This window comes from Haemaphysalis longicornis, unplaced genomic scaffold, assembly GCF_048455015.1.
Source record: "Haemaphysalis longicornis isolate Haplotype H1 unplaced genomic scaffold, Haemaphysalis longicornis Haplotype H1 scaffold_9, whole genome shotgun sequence".
NCBI lineage: Eukaryota > Metazoa > Arthropoda > Arachnida > Ixodida > Ixodidae > Haemaphysalis > Haemaphysalis longicornis.
In genome coordinates, this window is record NW_027526460.1 from 122,840,742 (window position 1) to 122,847,272 (window position 6,531).

The window sequence follows — 6,531 nt, forward strand, 5'->3', positions numbered from 1 at the left end:
GCCGAGGTTTTGTCACCAGGCGCTTCCCCCCTAGGAGTCTGCCACAGAGATGTGACCGCCCTTCACTTTTATGTTGCGGCGGCAGGCCGGTTTTTCTGCTAGCCAGCTGAGCGTTCACTTTTATTTAGTTTTTCTTCCTGACTGTACTTTCATATTATACATATTTAAAAGTCAGTTCTGCATTTCGTTTTCTAAATTTTGAGGTTTAAAATAAATTAGGTCACATCCTGAATAGGTAGAAAGCTTCTTGGCCAATCCCCCGCGTGGGTATGTGCCATGGTTTGAGGCAACCAACCACCCATGCACACGTGGAGGCAACCACTTGGCCAGCTGATGGCGAAGTCAAAGCCTACCAAGGCGAGGGTTGGTTACAAGAGGATTTACCCTACGCGGCTGTTCCGCCGGAAGGCGACGACGAAAAGGTTGATGTTGATTGGCACTGTACATAGTTGAATGGTCTTCGCTTTACAGGGCAGTCTAAAACAGATTTGCACGGCTGAGGCACGGCTGCTTTCTCTCTCTCCTTGAATCTGCTGTCAGTGTGGAAACTACAGAAAACCCCAGCTGTGCTGTTTCTCTGGAATTGAGCCACTATTTGATGCTGCGCCATTTTTCACTGCATAATTTCTTTAAAGATTAGCGCAATATTCGATGGTGCTGGCGGTGCCGTTTTGGTGTAGTTGGCCTGCTTGAAGTTCGTCGAACCGCTGCGCGAGTGTGAGGAAGGTCCTCTTCTCCGGCAAAGCCCCCATCTCCTTCGTCATGGAGGATCTTGGCCAAACTACCTTGAAAGAAAATTTCTACTACTTCGACTGCTTAAAGAGTATAAAATTACTGAATACTCCTAACCTAATGCAGGGTTCTAGTGACGGCTACGATGCGGTACTGCCCCACAATGACACCCCGAAATGCAAGACCCGAAAACTCATTCAGAAGATTGCCCAAAGGGTTTTGGCACCTTCATAACAACGCGGTTGTTTTAACTAGCATACATCCGTCAGGCGTATAGTGACAGGCTAGAGAAAGAAGGTATAACTCCCATACTATCTTATTGGCACATACGTGTTATTACAGGGAGTCAGGGCCTTCGTTTGGTATGTGAGGTGTCGTTATCACCTTTAATGACATCGATTTTGGTGTCTTCTAAGCAAACAGAATTGCGACGCGTTCCCGTAATCTTACGGCGTAAGGAGAAAATAGCCGTGAGACAATATCTCTACCATTGAACGTTTGTCAAAGCTGCAAACGTCAACGGTAATGTTGGCCTATTAAATCAACCTAGGTGCAAATAAGCGCCTCGGCCTTCGCACGTCTTTATCCGCGTGATCAACCTCATTAACTAGTGTTCAATTGAGAATAGTGAGGTGCCCATCTCAAAGCGTTTCGCTTCAATTGCAGCGATTTTGATCCTCAGGCGGTAATTGAGCCTGACATTTTGGCGGATTTTAGGGGACGCGAGCGGTGACCATGTGCTGTTTGCGCCTCAGTAATGGTCGTGCCATAGCTTTTACAGTGTATGAAACAGTATAATTCGTAATATGATTTAAAGGACACTGAAGTGATATGTAAACGTTGCGGGATTACTAGCGCAAATTGTAGTCCGGAGTCCCCAGGCCATGTTTCGACCACTCTGGGCGCGTTTACGCGATTTTATTTAGTAGAAAAATTAATTCGAAAATGCTGCCCTCCTCTCTTGACGCTCGCCCATTTTCTGTGTGTTTTCGTGTGACGTCGGGAGGAGCCGAGCTCGCAATTGGCTGCGCTACTGCACGGCTCCCCGGCCGTCATAGAGTCAGTCGGCCCATCGTTTCGTCCGCCGGCCGCCGACGGGTCGTCGCAATTCGTTCGCTCAGTTGAAACGAAGCCAGGACACGTTTGTGAATGAAAGAATGTGCCTTTCTTTACTTTGTTAGTTTGTTCACTGTATCTAGCTCCAAGTCGAGTCAAGGTCGCCTGACTCGCCTCACACACGCGCTGCACAAGGACACATGCGGCGCTTCGCTGACTTTACGCTAGTAGGAAAATCTAAGGCCACTTGAAGGCGGGAGAAGAGTCAACGCAGTCAATATTGGTACTAAGAAAATAAAATCAGCTGAAACTTTTACTGTACAGCGCAAAACTAGAGAGCAGGAAGCACTTTTTTGCGCTGGGTGAACAAGCGCAGCGGTCAGCAGCACGACCGCACATCTGCGAACGCTTTTCCGTCCAAGAAATGCAATTGCTAGACGTGAGATATTCTGGAAGTTTGGGGGGACGCTTATTGCACGGGCGCTATACGATAAATAGTCACCTAAAGTACTTCAAATGATAAGGCTAAATAAAAGTGTAAACTGGTTATACATTATATATCGTATATATCCAACCTGGGAAGATCCTGCCTGAGGCTGAGTGGTCTAAGGCGCTAGGTTATCGTTTTGCAAGTCGCAAGTTCGAATCCCCGAGTGTGCATCGTCTTTTTTTTGCCAGTTGATTTTTTCGTTTTCGGCCGATGTTTTCTAAACTGAGTTCACCATTTTTGGACCGTAACCTTCACTGTTCCACGAGCGAGTTTGCAGAACGCGCGCAGACTGCCAGTGACGCTCTAGCGAGTTCTCGTTAGCGTGCTGCTGCTTGCGGGCAGTGGGCACAGGCCTGAATCAGCACACCCTTGGCCTGGTGCAAACACGCTTTTTACGATACAGGCATGAGTGAGGTAAGCTACGAATATGAGGGAAAAGCGCATGGCATTTGAGCGTCAGCGGTGACGCGGAGGGCGTCATCCACTGCGTAGGCCTCGGCTAGTGATTTCTACGATTCCAAGCCATCCTGGGAGGCTTATCTCAGGCATTTTACAGACGACAATATGGCAGAAGGGCGGTACGGCGATTACTGAGATATCGAGAAGGCCCATCCAACAATTCAGTCGGATGTCAAACATGTTTTACAGAACCGAAACCGAAACTTGTTTGAATGCTAACCTCGGACATCGTCCAATCACGGTGCCATCTCCTCGCGACGTCACAGCTTTAGTTGGTGCGGCCGCCACAGACCGCGCATGGTAGTTTTTCTTCTTTCCCGCTTTATAAAATAATTAACGACTTATCAACCGGATAAACGATGAAAAGTGTGCTAATTTGAGCCAGTCTACGCAGTGCAAGCCAAAACGGGAGCTTGACAAATTCACTTCAGTGTCCCTTTAAATAGGAACAGCAACCGCGAAGGAACGTTAGAGTAATATATTCACAGCAAGTTGTTTTGTACCCTGAAATGGTTTGTAGACCAATTTTACTAAACATATACGTAATTTGTTTGTGTATATTCATCTACACTGATGTCGCTTTAATGTGTTGCGAGCTCCCTATCTTGTTGTTTTGCTATTTAAATTATATTTCCCTTCTTTTTGTAGTAAATTTAAGCACTGGAAATTAGAAATTTCGATTTCGGAAACGCCATATACGGTCGACGACTGCTAATTCGGACTTCGCAGAGAAAGAATATATATATTTCCGAACGATTTATTCTGCGGAAAAGCGGATGGTCGAAAAAATAACTTTGTTTATACATTAGGTCCTATGGGATGAAAGAAGTTGTCGATGCGTTTCTGCACGCACTCCCGCTTACGGGCAACCAAGTCTGCCTGGATCTCCGCTGGTGTGGCATGGTCGGTCTACGCTGATGAAAGTACCACGAAGACTCGAGTTAGGTTCGCATACGACGGTTCCGGAGCACACGGCGCATCGTCATCCGAGTCACAGCAGCTGCTTAGCAGTTTCAAAACCTCCTTTATTATGTCATCGTCGTCCGATTGGGCTCACGAAGAAACCGCACTGTCGAGATCTGCGAAGCCTTCAAACATGAATGTTTCCAGGATCAGGGCTAAAAGCCGTTGCAGATCATTAATGGTATTCTCATTTGAGTCCGTTGCGGTGAGTGGCAGTTTAGGCTCTTCCGTTGCAGAGTCGGGCTCATTGCCGAGTGTAAATCTCGCGTGTCGGAAAGAGTTACCGATTGTTACTGCTGACACCGCCTTCCAGGCATTGGCAAGTATGCTCAGGGTGGACATCAGGTCAACGTTGTAGTTATTTGACCCTCCAATCACCGTAACACGCGCTACAGCAGGCTAGAAGGGTACTTGTTGTGTTCGGCGGGAAGAATTCTAGATCAATCGCTCTCAGACAGCTTATCGGAGCGTGGGCACTGCAGTTGTCCACGATGAGAAGAATCCTGCTCTTGGGCGACCCAAACTTCCGATCCAGTTTTCGCACGCGCGCTTTGAACAGGTGTCGCGAGATCGACGCCTTCTTGTTGGCTTCATACAAGACGGGTAGAGTTTGTTCCCGTTTAAACATCCAGGATTTTTGGATTTTCCAATCACCAGCAGGTGTAGCTTTTCTGTCCTCTAAGTGTTGCTGCCTACAACGACAATGACTCGTTCCTTGCTGAGCCTCCCTCTGTGGCAAGGCTCCCCAGACCGGGCAAGTGTCTTGTCTGGTAGCAGCTATAAAAAAAGCCCGGTTACATCGAGGTGGAAGGTGCCGCCTGGAGAGTATTGCCGGAGTATCTAAACAAGTTTTATTGTGCTGTAGTTCACTACCAGTGTGCTATCAGTTCAACCACTTTCACCTTACATTTTTTTGAAGGCGAGATCGTAGTGCCTTTTAAAGCTCTCCAGCCAACCTTCCCTGAATTTAACTTTTTATGCCGAATAGATTAAACAGCGTACTCATGGTAGGTTGAGGCCAGTGCTACACCAGGGTGGCCATCTAGCTCTGGTGAAAGAGTTCGTTACCGGTAATGTTCACCGGGATCATCTAGCACCACAAGCTTTATTCTGAAATTCAATCAACACGCGGACTTTTTTAATCCGGTGGGAATTGTGCGGCACTGGGATTTGAACCACGGTCCTTCTGCAACAGAGGCGGATTCTCTACTTCTACGGCAATGCTAATGACAGAAGAAGTAAACAAGGCTTTCAGAAAAATGCATGTGGGCAAAACACCTGGTGCGTATCAGAAAACTGCAGTCCTCTTAAAGAATGGTGGCCAAATTGTACTAGGAAAACTGTCAAACCTGCATACACAGTGCAGGTTTGCAGAGCTCCCTAAGGTGGCTCCTACTGGAAAAGGCTCTGGCAGCTAACAAGCTGAGCCTGTCTTTAGTAACAAACGTCTCAATACTAGCAATGGCTTTTTGTAGTGTACTGCAGTGGAACTGCAGGGGGCTTCTGAAAAACTTGGGTGATGTTAAAGAGCTGCTCTGGGAGCATGTAACTCTGGCAGTGTGTCTCCAAGAAACCCACTTAAGCAGCAAACACACAGACCTTTTACCCCAGTACATCACATACAGAAAGGACGGGCAAAACACCAACCAACCATCGGGTGGTGTGGCCATTATCCTTCAAAGGTCAACCACGGATAAGGAAGTTAAACTCAGGACTGAACTAGAGGCTGTAGCTGTGAGAGTTATATGGTTGCAGCGACTAATAACAATTTGCTCCATTTAGATTCCCCCAGACAAGCGACTACATAAATCTGAAGTTGAAAATCTAATGGACCAGCTCCCAGAGCCGTACATAATAGCAGGAGACTACAATGCCCATCATCCTCTCTGGGGCTGTGAAAACTACGATTCAAGAGGGCGAATGATAGAAAAATTACTAGTCTCCACTGTAGCTTGCATATTGAACAAAAAGAAGCTCACATACAGGGTGTTGCAACGATAACTGGAACACTTTAAAAATTTTTCCTGAGCGATCCGCCGCTCTGTTCGCGCTCAACTTCACACAAAGGTCGCATTTTGTGGTCTATTTTGTTTGACACCGGGAACAGCAACGGTACTTACCTGTTTATTCTGAAAATAAATAAAAACGATTTTCGCCTATGAGAAAATGGCCGCTGATTTGAACGTGCGAGCCAGCGCAAGTTGATGTTGGAACGACGGAACCACCTGCAGAGTGAAACGCACGTTTGGGATTCACGTACGGAGCCAAATGGTGCAGCAGACGATCAGAAAATGCACCTAGAAATGAGCTAACAGACGATCAGAAAACCCGGTTTTCGGGCTCGCACGTCCAAATCGCCGCCATTTTCCCATAGGCGAAAATAGTTTTTATTTATTTTCAGAATAAACAGGTAAGTAAAGTTGTTGTTCCCGGTGTCAAACAAAATAGACAACAAAATGCGACCTTTGTGTGAAGTTTGAGCGTGAACAGAGCGGCGGATCGCTCAGGAAAAATTTTTAAAGTGTTCCAGTTATCGTTGCAACACACTGTACTTTAGTCCCACGCACAAAACATCCTCATCAGTTGACTTATCTCTCTGCACTGCTACTCTCTTCCCTCTACTGGACTGGCACGTCCTGGATGACCCTTATGGAAGCGACCACTTTCCAATTGTGCTGAAAGAAAAGGTAATGTCGACACATGGGCAGAACAGTGTACCACGATGGAGGATGGGGTCTGCTGACTGGAAAAAGTTTCGACAGCTCACCTGTCTTCCACGTGACTATCTAGATTCACTGGACATCGACAGCGCACTCTCCTTTATCGAAAAG